The sequence below is a fragment of the Phyllostomus discolor genome, chromosome 3 (assembly GCF_004126475.2).
Source record: "Phyllostomus discolor isolate MPI-MPIP mPhyDis1 chromosome 3, mPhyDis1.pri.v3, whole genome shotgun sequence".
NCBI classification, from domain to species: Eukaryota; Metazoa; Chordata; class Mammalia; order Chiroptera; family Phyllostomidae; genus Phyllostomus; species Phyllostomus discolor.
In genome coordinates this window covers 135,951,465-135,963,344 of record NC_040905.2, presented here as the reverse complement: position 1 = coordinate 135,963,344, position 11,880 = coordinate 135,951,465, and positions in this window count along the sequence as shown.

Sequence of the window (11,880 nt, the reverse complement as noted above, 5' to 3'; positions counted from 1 at the left end):
CAAGTTTACTTCGTTTTCAAGATACATAGTGAAGTACTTACCATTGTATTATTTATTTGTAATGAAATAACTAGAAAGGCAAATACAGCAAAATGTTAAGTTCTACCTCTAGAATATTGGTATTCTTATTTTACTATTTTTTCTTTGTGTTTGGAAATTTTGTAATATAAAGTTTATGAAGGGAAACACTTGAACTCTTCAAAGTATGCCTTTTAGCTCAGAGCTGCTAAGTAAAGGTGTATGAGTCAAATGCCAAAACTAAAAACAATTTGTAACAAGTTTGATGTCCTTTATTCAAGGGAGAACAGTCGATGGAATGAGGAAGTACAGTGCCTAACAAGCAGTGGATTACTCTTCTGAGGGATTTTGGGCAAGAGCAAATTTTAAAGAACACTTTAAGAGCTTGAAGAGGCAACATGGAAACAGGGCATGATTGCCTAGGAGATCAGAGATTTCCTCATAAGGCAGGTTCTATCTTCTAAGGTAACGGAAGCTAGCAAAAGCTGAGAGAGGATTGTGATTGATGTGTGTTAGGATCCTTAACAGTGAGATGTATTCCCATAAATTTAGGCTGAATAGGTTTTCATTTGTAACATAACCCATTGTGTGAGTCCTGCTACGTTAGGGGTAATAACGATGTATTGGTGTAGGTTCATTGTACGTAACAGATGTAACACTCTGGTACAGAATGTTTTTAGTCAGGAAGGCTATAGGAGTTGGGGGCACAGAAAATGTATAGGAACACTCTGTACTTTCTACTCAGTTTCTTTGTGAACATAAAACTGCTCGAAAAAATAAAGCCGATTACAAGGGGAGTAAAAGGACACAAAGACATCCCGAAAGAGCTCACAATGACCAAAACTGGAATATATTTAGCAAAATAATGAATCCAGTAATGGATTATAGCCCAAAGAATGAAATAAATCTCCATGTGTCCATATAAGGTAAAACAAATGAAGGGACAGATCTTCCTAACGGAACTCCAATAACTGTAGAAGATGTCAATGTACTTCAGCCAAATACCACCAGCAACACACTTCTCATTCAACAATTTGGATTTTAATAGTAGTTGCAGTGAGGTTGAACACACATATATATGGCAACTATGAAGTGTTGAGAGTGTTAGAAAGGGATTATAGGATTGGAGTTTTGGTTCGTTCATTTTGCAGAGGTTCCAAGGCAGCTGAATTTCGTCGGAATTGGGTGTTGCAAAGTAAATGAATGAATAAATAATAAAAAGCAGCAGTCACTCATATGAGCTGAGAGGTCACTGGTCTGATTCCCAGTCAGAGCACATGTGTGGGTTGCATGCCAGGACCCTGGTTAGGGGTGTGGGAAAGGTACCCCCATAGGTGTTTCTCTGCTTCTCCCTCTCTCTCTAAAAATAAGTAAAATCATTTTTAAAAACTTATGCAATTTAGAAATTTAAATTTAAAAACTTGCCTTTTCATTACTTATAGCTTGAATCCCTATGAAAATTATTTATTTATGAATGCCATGAATATGGCTTTTGTTCCAGTACATACCTTTTTCTAAGAAGGTTATAAACATTCTCTTTCCACTGCTTTAAATACCAACTCTAATACATACCTCTTTCTCTCTCTTTTTCCTAGACTTAACTTTCATTGCACCAGGATCAGTTTTTAACTATTTTAGCATCCATGTTAATATAGACATCCATGTTAATATAGCATCCATGTTAATATAGACATGTTGTGCATTTTCAATTCTATTCTAATGGTGACTAAAAGTTTTTATTGGAATAAAAGTTGGAATTGTTCCTCTAGGTTAAGCAAACAAAAAATACAAATATCAAAAAGAAAACACCAGAAAAAAACTTTTTAGAATTCTGATCAGAACTTCAATTTTATTATTTTCTTCTAGGAAACTAGTATTTATTAAGTCCTTATAGTGTCAACAAAATAAATTTTATACCTTGATTCACATAAATTGCACTAATTTACTGGTAACATTAATCCTTTTTCTCTTGCTAATCAAAACTTATTCCTTTTTATCATGATCTGCAGTTTTCATTTTTTGTAATGTCTTCATTCAGTTTTGGTATTGGGGCGATGCTGTCCTCATAGAACAAGTTAACATGTATTTCCTTCTGGAAGAGGCTGTAGAGAATTCATATAATCTCTCCCTTAAGTGTTTGGTAGGATTCACAAGTGAATTCATCTGGGCCTGGTGCTTTGTTTTGAAAAGTTAGTAGTTATTGATTTAATTTCTTTTGACTCAGGTGTTATTCAGATTGTCTGTTTCTTATAGGTGAGTTTTGGTAGATTGTGTCTTTCAAGGAATTGGTCCATTTCATCTAGATTATCACATTTGTGGGCATAGAGTAATTCATAGTATTCCTTTGTTATCTTTGTAATGTCCATAGCACCTGTAGTGATGTCCCAACTTTCACTTTTGATATTATTAATTTGTGTCTTCTTTCATTTTTATATTACATTGGCTAGAAGTTAATCAATTTTATTTATATTTATATTTTTACAGTTACTTAATGGCATTTTTGAAAATATTTTTTATTTTTTAACTATAGTTGACATACAATATTATATTAGTTTCAGGTGCACAACATAATCATTAAACATTAATATAACTTATGAAGAGAGTACCCTGATAAATCTTGTACCCCTTTGAAGTTATTTTTCATAAAGAAAAATATCACATGATCTTACTTATATGTGAAATCTAATGAACACAGTATATCAACAAACTAAATAGTAACAGAAGCTTAGATACATAAAACAGACTGACAGCAGCCAGAAAGGGGAGGGAGGTGGAGACAGGATGAAAGATGGTGAAGGGATTAACCAAAGAACATTTATGTACAACCCATGGACACAGACAATATGGGGATTGGCTTGGGGTGGGGAGAGGATGGGGATAGGTGGAGGAGGAGAAAGGGAGAAAAAGCAGGAACAACTGTAACAGCATACATAATAAAATAAAACTAAAAAAATGATCATGGGGATTTAAAATATAAAACAGGAAATATTATCAATAATTTTATTTATATTTTTAAATATTCAGCTTTTGGTTTCATTGTTTTTCTCAACGTTACTGATTTCTGCCTTAATAATTTCCTTTCTTCTGCTTACTTTGTATTTATTTTAAAAATTTTTATTTTTATTTATTGCATTTTTTCCATTTCCATTCATCCCCTTATTTCTGCTTCTACTTCCCCTATCCCTCCTCCCCCACAGTTACCACACCATTGACCATGTCCATAAGCCCTTTCTCTTTTTGCTCCATCCCTCCACCCCCTAACCAACCTCCACCCTCAGGGCTGTCAGCCTGCTCTCTATCTATGTGTATCTCTATTTTGCTTGTTAGTTCAGTTTATTCATTAGATTCCACAAGTGAAATCATATGATATTTGTCTTTCTCTGACTGGCTTATTTAACTTGGCATAGTGTTCTCCAGGTCCATCCATGCTGTTGCAAAGGGTACGGTTTTCTTCTTTTTTATGGCGAAGTAGTATTCCATTGTGTAAATGTCCCATAGTTGTTTTATCCACTTGGGCTGCTTCCAAATCTTGACAATTATAAATAATACTGCAGTAAACATAGGGGTGCTTATATTCTTTTAATTTAGTCTTTCAGATTTTTAAAATAAATTCCCAAAAGTAGAATTACTTTGGATTCAATGTGTTCTTCTTTTTCTAGTTTTCTAAGGCAAAATCATAGATGATTGATTTTAGACCTTTCTTCTTTTCTAATATAGGCCATAATATATGTCTATAAATTTCCCCCAAACACTGTTTTCATTCCACAAGTTTTGATGTTGTATTTTTGATTATTTAAAAATATTTTAAAATTTCTCTTGAGATTTCTTCTTTGACTCAGGTGTTATTTAGAAGTGTATTGCTTAATCTCCAGCTATTTTTGGAATTTTCTAGCTTTGGTTATGTATTGATTTCTAGTTTAATTCCATTGTGGTCTTGGGGCATACATTATATAATTTCTGTTCTTTTTCATTTCTTAAGGTGAGTTTTATGATATAGAATGTGGTCTATCTTTTTTAATTTTTTATATGAACTTAAGAACAATGTATATTCTTATACTGTTAGATGAAAGAATCTATAAATGTCAATCGTATCCAGCTAATTCATGGTGCTGTTGAATCCAGGTATGTATTTCCTGATTTTATGCCTTCTGGATATGCCCATTGCTAATAAGGAGCTATTGAAAGTCCCCAGGTATACTAGTGGATTCATCTATTTCTCTTAGTAGTTCTACCAATTTTTGCCACATGTATTCTAATGCCCTATTTTTAGGCACTTAGACAGTAAAGATTGTTATGACTTGGAGAATTGCACCCTTTTTCATTATGTAAAGCTCTTTTTATCTATGATAATTTTCCTTGCTCTGAAGTCTGCTTTGTCTGAATTAATATAGCTACAATAATGTTACCTTGATTGGTGTTAGCACATTATATTGTTCTCTATCCTTTTACTTTTAATCTATGTGTATCTTTATATTTAAAGTGGATTTCTTGTAGACAGATAGATACCATTGGATCTTATATTTTTGTGCACTCTGACAATCTTTGTCTTTTAATTGATATATTTAGGCATTGACATTAATGTGATTATTGATATAATTGGATTAATATCTACCATATTTGTTACTGTTTTCTATGTGTTGTCCTGTTCTTTGTTCCTGTTTTTGTTTTCCATATTTTGTTTGCCTTTTGTGTTTTTAATTGAGCATTTTATATGATTCTATTTTCTCTCATTTTTAGGATATCAATTATACTTCCTTTTGTACTTTTTTTAGTGGTTGCTGTAGAGTTTGCAATGTACATTTACAACTAATCACAGTCCACTTTCAAATAACACTACCTCACTTCATGGGTAGTTTAAGTACCTATAATAACAGATATTTCTAATCCTTCCTTCTGGTCCTTGTGGCATTTCTTTCATTCATTTCACTTATATGTAAGCTATGATTATCGATTACACTGTTGTTCCTATTACTCTGGACAAATATATTAGATCAATTAAGAAAAAGACAAATCAAAGTTTTATTTTACTATCACTCCTTTTCTAATGCTCTTGCTTTATTTATGTAGATATGAGTTTCTGATCTATGTAAATTTCATTTTCTCTGAAGATCTATACCATTTCTTGCAAGACCAGTTTGCTGGCAACACATTTCCTCATTTTTTGTTTGTTTAAAAAATTCTTTATTTTTCCATCACTGTTGAAGGACAGTTTTGTAGTGTGCAAAATTCTAAGTTTGTCAGTTTTTTCTCTCAACACTTTAAATATATCATTTTATTGTTTTCTTACTTGCATGGTTTCTGAGAAGTCAGATGTCATTTTTATCTTTGCTCCTCTGTAGGTAAGGTATTATTTGTCACTGGCTTCTTATTATTTTTTCTTTTATTTTCTGCTGTTTTAATATAATATGCCTAGGTATGGTTTTGGGAACATTTATCTTGCTTTGTGTTCTTTGATTTTCCTGAATCTGTGGTTTTTGGTCTGACATTAATTTGAGGAAAGTATTTATCATTATTATTTCAAATATTTCCCTTGCTTCTTTTCCTCTTTCTTTTGGTATTCCATTATTAGTATGTTACTACTTTTGAAATAGTTCCATACTTCTTGGATATTCTATTTCATATTTCAGTCTGCTTTTTACAAGAGTTCTAGAGGTTTCTATTAAGATAGTCTCAAGCTCAGAAACTATATCCTGAGCCATGTCTAATTTACTAATGAGTTCATTAAAGGCACTCTTCATTTCTGTTACAGTGGGTTTTTTTATCTCTAGCATTTCTTTTCTCTTCTTTCTTCAAATTTCTATTTCTCTGCTTATATTATTCATATGGTCTTGCATTCTTTTCACTTTTCCCCATTAAAGCCCTACTACCTTCTTAAATCCATTTATTAATTCTGATAGTGTTTTGGTGGAGTTTATAGGGTTCTCTCTCATTTTTTCTCTCTCTCTCTCTCTATATATATATACACATATATATATAATATATATATTCATGTCATCTGCAAATAATGACAGTTTTACATTTTCCTTTCCAAATCAAATGTCTTTCCATTTCTCTTTTTTGATTTCTGTGGCTAGGACTTCCAATACTATACTAAATGAAAGTTGTAAAAGTGAACATTTTTGTCTTGTACCTAATCTTAAGGAAAACATTTCTAGCTTTCCCCCATTGAGTACAACGTTAGCAGTGGATTTGTCATATGTGACCTTTATTTTGTTATGTTCCCTCTAGTCCCACTCTGCTGAGAGTTTGTATCACAAATGGGTGCTGGATTTTTTCAAATGCACTTTCCACATCTATTGATATGATCATCTGACTTCTATTTTTCAATTTGTTTATGTGGTGTACCACTTTAATTGATTGTGGATATTGAAACAACCTTATGTCCCAGAAAAGTTTTAGGGATATTGGACTATAATTTTTTTTGTAATGTTTTTGTCTGGTTTTGGAATCAGGGTAATGGTGGCCTCATAAAATGAGCTTGGGAGCCTTCCCTACTCTTGAATATTTTGGAATAATCTGGGAAGAAGAGGTGTTAATTATTCTTTGAGTGCTTTCTTGGCAGAATTCACTTGTAAAGCCATCTGGTTCAGGACTTATATTTGTTAGAAGTTTTTTGATTACCAATTCGATTTCATTGGTAGTGATCAGTCGATTCAAATTCTTTATTTCTTTTCAATGCAGTCTTGGAAGATTGTACGTTTCTAGGAATTTATCAGTTTCTTCCAGATTGTCCAATTTGTTGTAGTATCTTCTTATAATCCTTATTTCTGTGGTGTCAGTTGTTACTTCCCCTCTTATTTAATTTTATGTGAATCCTCTTTTTTTCTTGATGACTCTGTTTAAATGTTTTTCAATTTTGTTATCTTTTCAAAGAACCAACTTTTGGGTTCACTGATATTTTTGTGTTTTTTAGACTCTTTCATTTATTTCTACTCTAATCTTTTTAAAAAGGTTTTGTTTTTTTGTTTGTTTGTTTGTTTGTTTTAAGAAAGAGGAAAGGAGGGAGAAAGAGAGAGAGAGAAACATCGAAGTATGAGAAAAGCATTGGCTGGTTGCCTCTCCTATGCACCCCAACCAGGGACTGAACACACAACCCAGTCATGTGCCCTGACCAAGAATTGAACCAGCAACCTTTTAGCTATGCAAGATGAGGCCCAACCAACTGAACCACATTAATCAGGACTCTACAGTAACCTTTATTCTTTCTTTACTTTTTACTCACTTTTGGCTTTGTTGTTTTTTCTAGCTCTTATAGTATAATGTTAGATTTTTTGTTTGAAATTTTTCTTGTCAATAACATTCTGACATGGCTCTTAGTAATTTTCTTTTTCTTATACATCTTTATGGGCAAGGAAAACAAAAGAAAAGCAGATGAGACTACATCAGAATAAAAAGATTTTGCACAACGAAGGAAACCATCAACAAAACACAGACAGTCTACCAATTTGGAGAAGATATTCACCAATGATATATCCAATAAGGTGTTAATATCTGAAATGTATAGAGAACTCATTCAACTTAACACCAAAAATCCCCAAACAATCCAATTAAAAAATGGGCAGAGAACCCGAATAGGCACTTCTTCAAAGAGGACATACAGATGGCCAATACACATATGAAAAGTTGCTCAACATCACTAATCTCAGAGAAATGCAAATTAAAACTACAATGAGATACAACCTCACACCTGTCAGAATGGCTATCATTGTTACTGAACAGCAAGTGGGGTTTTGCTGCCCATCGCCACTCTGCAAGCAAAATTCCAGAGGCAAAGTTTTGGTGATAAAGGAAAGGAATCTTTATTCAAACACTACACAATTTTGGAATAACAGCTTTTCCCATACATTAGTCTCTTAAGCCTACCAATGAAGGCTAAAATCTTTAACTCCTGAGTTCCCCTATCATTTCCCCTGTTAGCTTTTAATTATCTTAGTTCTAAAGGATTAGTTTACAAACTAAAACAACAAAAGCTACACAATTTTGGGAGACTGGCAGCCTTCAGCCTCAGAGCTGTCCACTTTTGAACACCCAAAGAAGAATAATCCTGCTGCCCTTTGCCAGGCCAGCATAATCCTAGGCTGAGCCTGGAGTTTCTTCTCCAACCCAAAATCTATCTAAAATACCATCCTTTAGGAAACATAGGAAGCTGCAGCATGATCACCCAGGCATCCTGGAGAAAGACAACTAGAGAGCCAGTCTCTGCCCTCCTTTTATTTTAAATCTTCTGGCCTGTAATTCCATAAGCTCCAGAGGCATTCACCTTCTCAGTCAATCCCAAACTAGACTGTTTACCATTGCCTCAGGCAACCTCCCCCTGCAGCCCCTCCTACTCCTCCCCAGTGATCTGATCACCCGTGTTGGTGATGATGTGGAGAAAAGGAAACACTTTGTACAACTGCAAATTGGTGCGGTCACTGTGCAAAAACAGTATGGAAGTTTTTCAAAAAATTAAAATTGGAACTACCTATGAACCAGCAATTCCACTGCTGGGTAGTAAGTAATCATGAACTGTTATTTACACTAACATTCTTTGGATAAATGTTTTTGTAATTCCTTTTAAAAAAAATTATTTTTGGAGAGGGGAAGGTAGGGAGAAAGAGAGGGAGAGAAACACCAATGTGTGGTTGTCTCTGATGTGCCCCCTACTGGGGACCTGGCCCACAGCCCAGGCAGGTCCCCTGACTGGGAATCAAACTGGCAACCCTTTGGTTCACAGGCTGGTGCTCAGTCCACTGAGCCTTACCAGCCAGGGCTATTTTTGTAATTTCTAAAAATGTGCTTTCTCATAGAAAATTTCTCAGTGTTATAAAAAGTACTTATTAACAGACCCAAATATTTTTAGTTCCTCTGTAAAAGGAAGCCAAAATTGTATAAACCTATGTCCAGCAATTAATATTTCCATATTTTATAAATGAACTAGATGTTTAATATATTTCTATCATTTGGTTTAATCTTACAAAGTTTTATTTAAGGTTTCAGATTACTAAAAATATTCAGGGAAACTAAAGTGCACCTAAAAACCTTCTTTCCTACATACATCTATTTTACCTGTTATTAACACTTATGTTTAGATTACTTACAAAAATTCTATCTTACCAACTTTTCTTTCTTATTGACAAATTTTGTAACAGAGATAACATGAACTTATTTGACCTCTAGTAAGCCTAGGTATAATGAAAGTTAGACAGGTTAGTAAGCCAGGACAAGTGGAATAGGTAAACTAAGACATACAGTTAAGTGGCCAAGCAGTTTAGAGCCACCTAGTAAATAGTAAAATGCTATCTTCTTCAACTAAGGATACTTAAGAGTAAATGATTTATATTTCTTCTCCCTAAACAAAGGGTAAATAGCTTAAATCACCCTACTCTGGGAGACAGGTAGCAGAAATCCCATTAGTGCCATTTATGCCAACTACACCCAAGGATGGATGAAGTCAAATGAATAAATTTCATTTGGCACATCAGCATAATGCTGATGAATATTCTACTAAGATCCTCCCTTAATTACCTCCCCCCCAAATTCTGGTTTGTAGAAAACAAGTAAGTACTCTCAAGGCAAAGATGCAGCACAGGCTCTCTCTGAAGCACATCACCCTTTCATCCCTCTTAGGCATGCACTTTACTTTTCTCTCCTAAACTCTAAGGTTCCCCATGAGACTGGTAACCAGGGGAAATGACAAGCAGCAGTAGCTCATTCCGGGCCCACTCCCTGAACCTGTCTCCAAGGACCACCTCCCTCGCTTTTTCAGTCCTCACCTGAGGATATTATTGGTTTTAGAGAGAGAGGAAGGTAGGGATGGTGGGGGGCGAGGTAAAGAGAGAGGGAGAAACAAAAATGTGAGAAACATCAATCAGTTGCCTCCCTTACATGCCCCAACCAGGGACTGAACCCACAACCTAGGTATGGGCCCTGTCCAGGAACTGAACCCTCAGACTTTTGGTGTACAGGACAACGCCAAACTGAGCCACCTGGCCATGGCAACAAAGTGAAATTTTGTCTCCCCTCCCTCTGTCATGTTCAGGGAGCAATCCATTTGCAAAAAACTTTTGAGGATTTTCCCTAGGTTTGAGAAATTCTTTAATGATGGCTCTTAGAGCAGTCTTTGATTAAGGGGTAAAGGAGGTTTATCTGCAACCTCAGGTGATGTTGTTTTAAAAGGAAGCTCTTTAATAGTCTCTTCCAACTAGAAAGGCAATTCAGACACAGGATTACTAAAATTAGTACAGTTATGTACTGCAAACAACAGTTCGGTTAGTGAGTGACTGCATATATGACAGTGGTATACCAGAAAGCCTAGTGTGTTGTTTGTAGGCTATACCATCCAGTTTTGTATAAGTTCATTCCATGATGTTTGCACATCAACAAGTCACCTGCATTTCTCAAACATATCTGTTGTTAAGCAGCACACGACTGTATAAACATTTATAAATTAGTAACAGACCATCCAAATATAGGAAGCAATAATGGACAGAACTGAGGGATAAACAAACATTTCTACAATAATAGGGAGACTTCATTTTTATTGATATGTCACTTTCAATAATGGAAAGAACAACCAGACAGAAAATAAGGAAATAGAGTACCTGAACAACACGGTAGGTCAACTAAATCTAACAGACATTTATAGAACACTGTACCCAATAACAACAGAATAGACCTTTGTCTCACATGCACATGGGACATTCTCCATGACAGACCATGCTAAAATACAGATTAAGTCTCCATAGATTAAAAAAGGTATATATCCTCTTAAGTCTCTTCTATGACCACAACAGGATGAAGTTAGAAATCAGTAACAGAAGGAAAACAGGAAAGTTCATAAATTTGTGGAACTTAAACAACACACTCTTAAACAGTAGCTCAAAGAAGAAATCACGGGGAAAATTACAAAAGAGAGATGAATGAAAAGGAAAATGCAGCATATCCAACTCACAGGATTCCCAGGGCCCAGCCTCGGCGGGTCTCAGGGTCCCAGAAGGAGGAACGGTTCAGGTGAAACGAGACAAACACCAGATGTGATGCCGGAGAACAGCCAGGCTCTCTAGACCTGACTGACTCACCGAGAAAAATCAATCTTTATTTTTATAGGGGAGGTTATACAACATTCTATACATAGTGTGATTATTAAAACAGAAATGATTACCACAGAAATAATTTCTAAAAACACAGAAGATTTTACAAATCAATCATGTTAAACAAAGAAATAACCAAAAAGTACAGGAAGTACCACAGATCAACCATATTAAACAAAGGTTATTTTGACCAAGAGGGTCATTAATCAGATAGCCAACGAAGCTATATGAGCACAAACTTTTAAATGCTAATTATAATTAAATATCTACGAAGTTTCTATAGATTGGTCTAAATCAAAGGGGTACAAGGAGTGATTTTAAAATTAGTTATTATTTATAGAAATTAGATTGTCTAAATTAGATAAATGATTTTTTGCCTAGATCTATTAACTACATATCTGGGGGGGGGGGGCATATTATGTCTCCATGTACTGAGATTATTATATTTTAATTAAAACTCCTTCCTCCTCTATTTACCTGGTCCCATCAATAACTGCTCCTGCCCAGGGTATGGGAAAGGCAGTGGTTCTAATAAATCTTGAGCTTTTGAATGCTGACTCCCTAGACATTCCTAGCAACGGCCTCCTCCAGCGTTCCGGCAGCTAGTCTGCCCATAGTTTAAATCTATCCTTAACTTTCCAGGTGGGGGGAGCAGGCAGCACCAGGGCTACCAGGAGCCCCCAGTTAGTGGTCAGCAAGTGACTTCATGCAGAACCAGAGGCATCATGCAAGGTCCCTTGCTATAAAGCACAGGCGTCCAAAAATCCCACCACCTGATGTTAATAGGGAC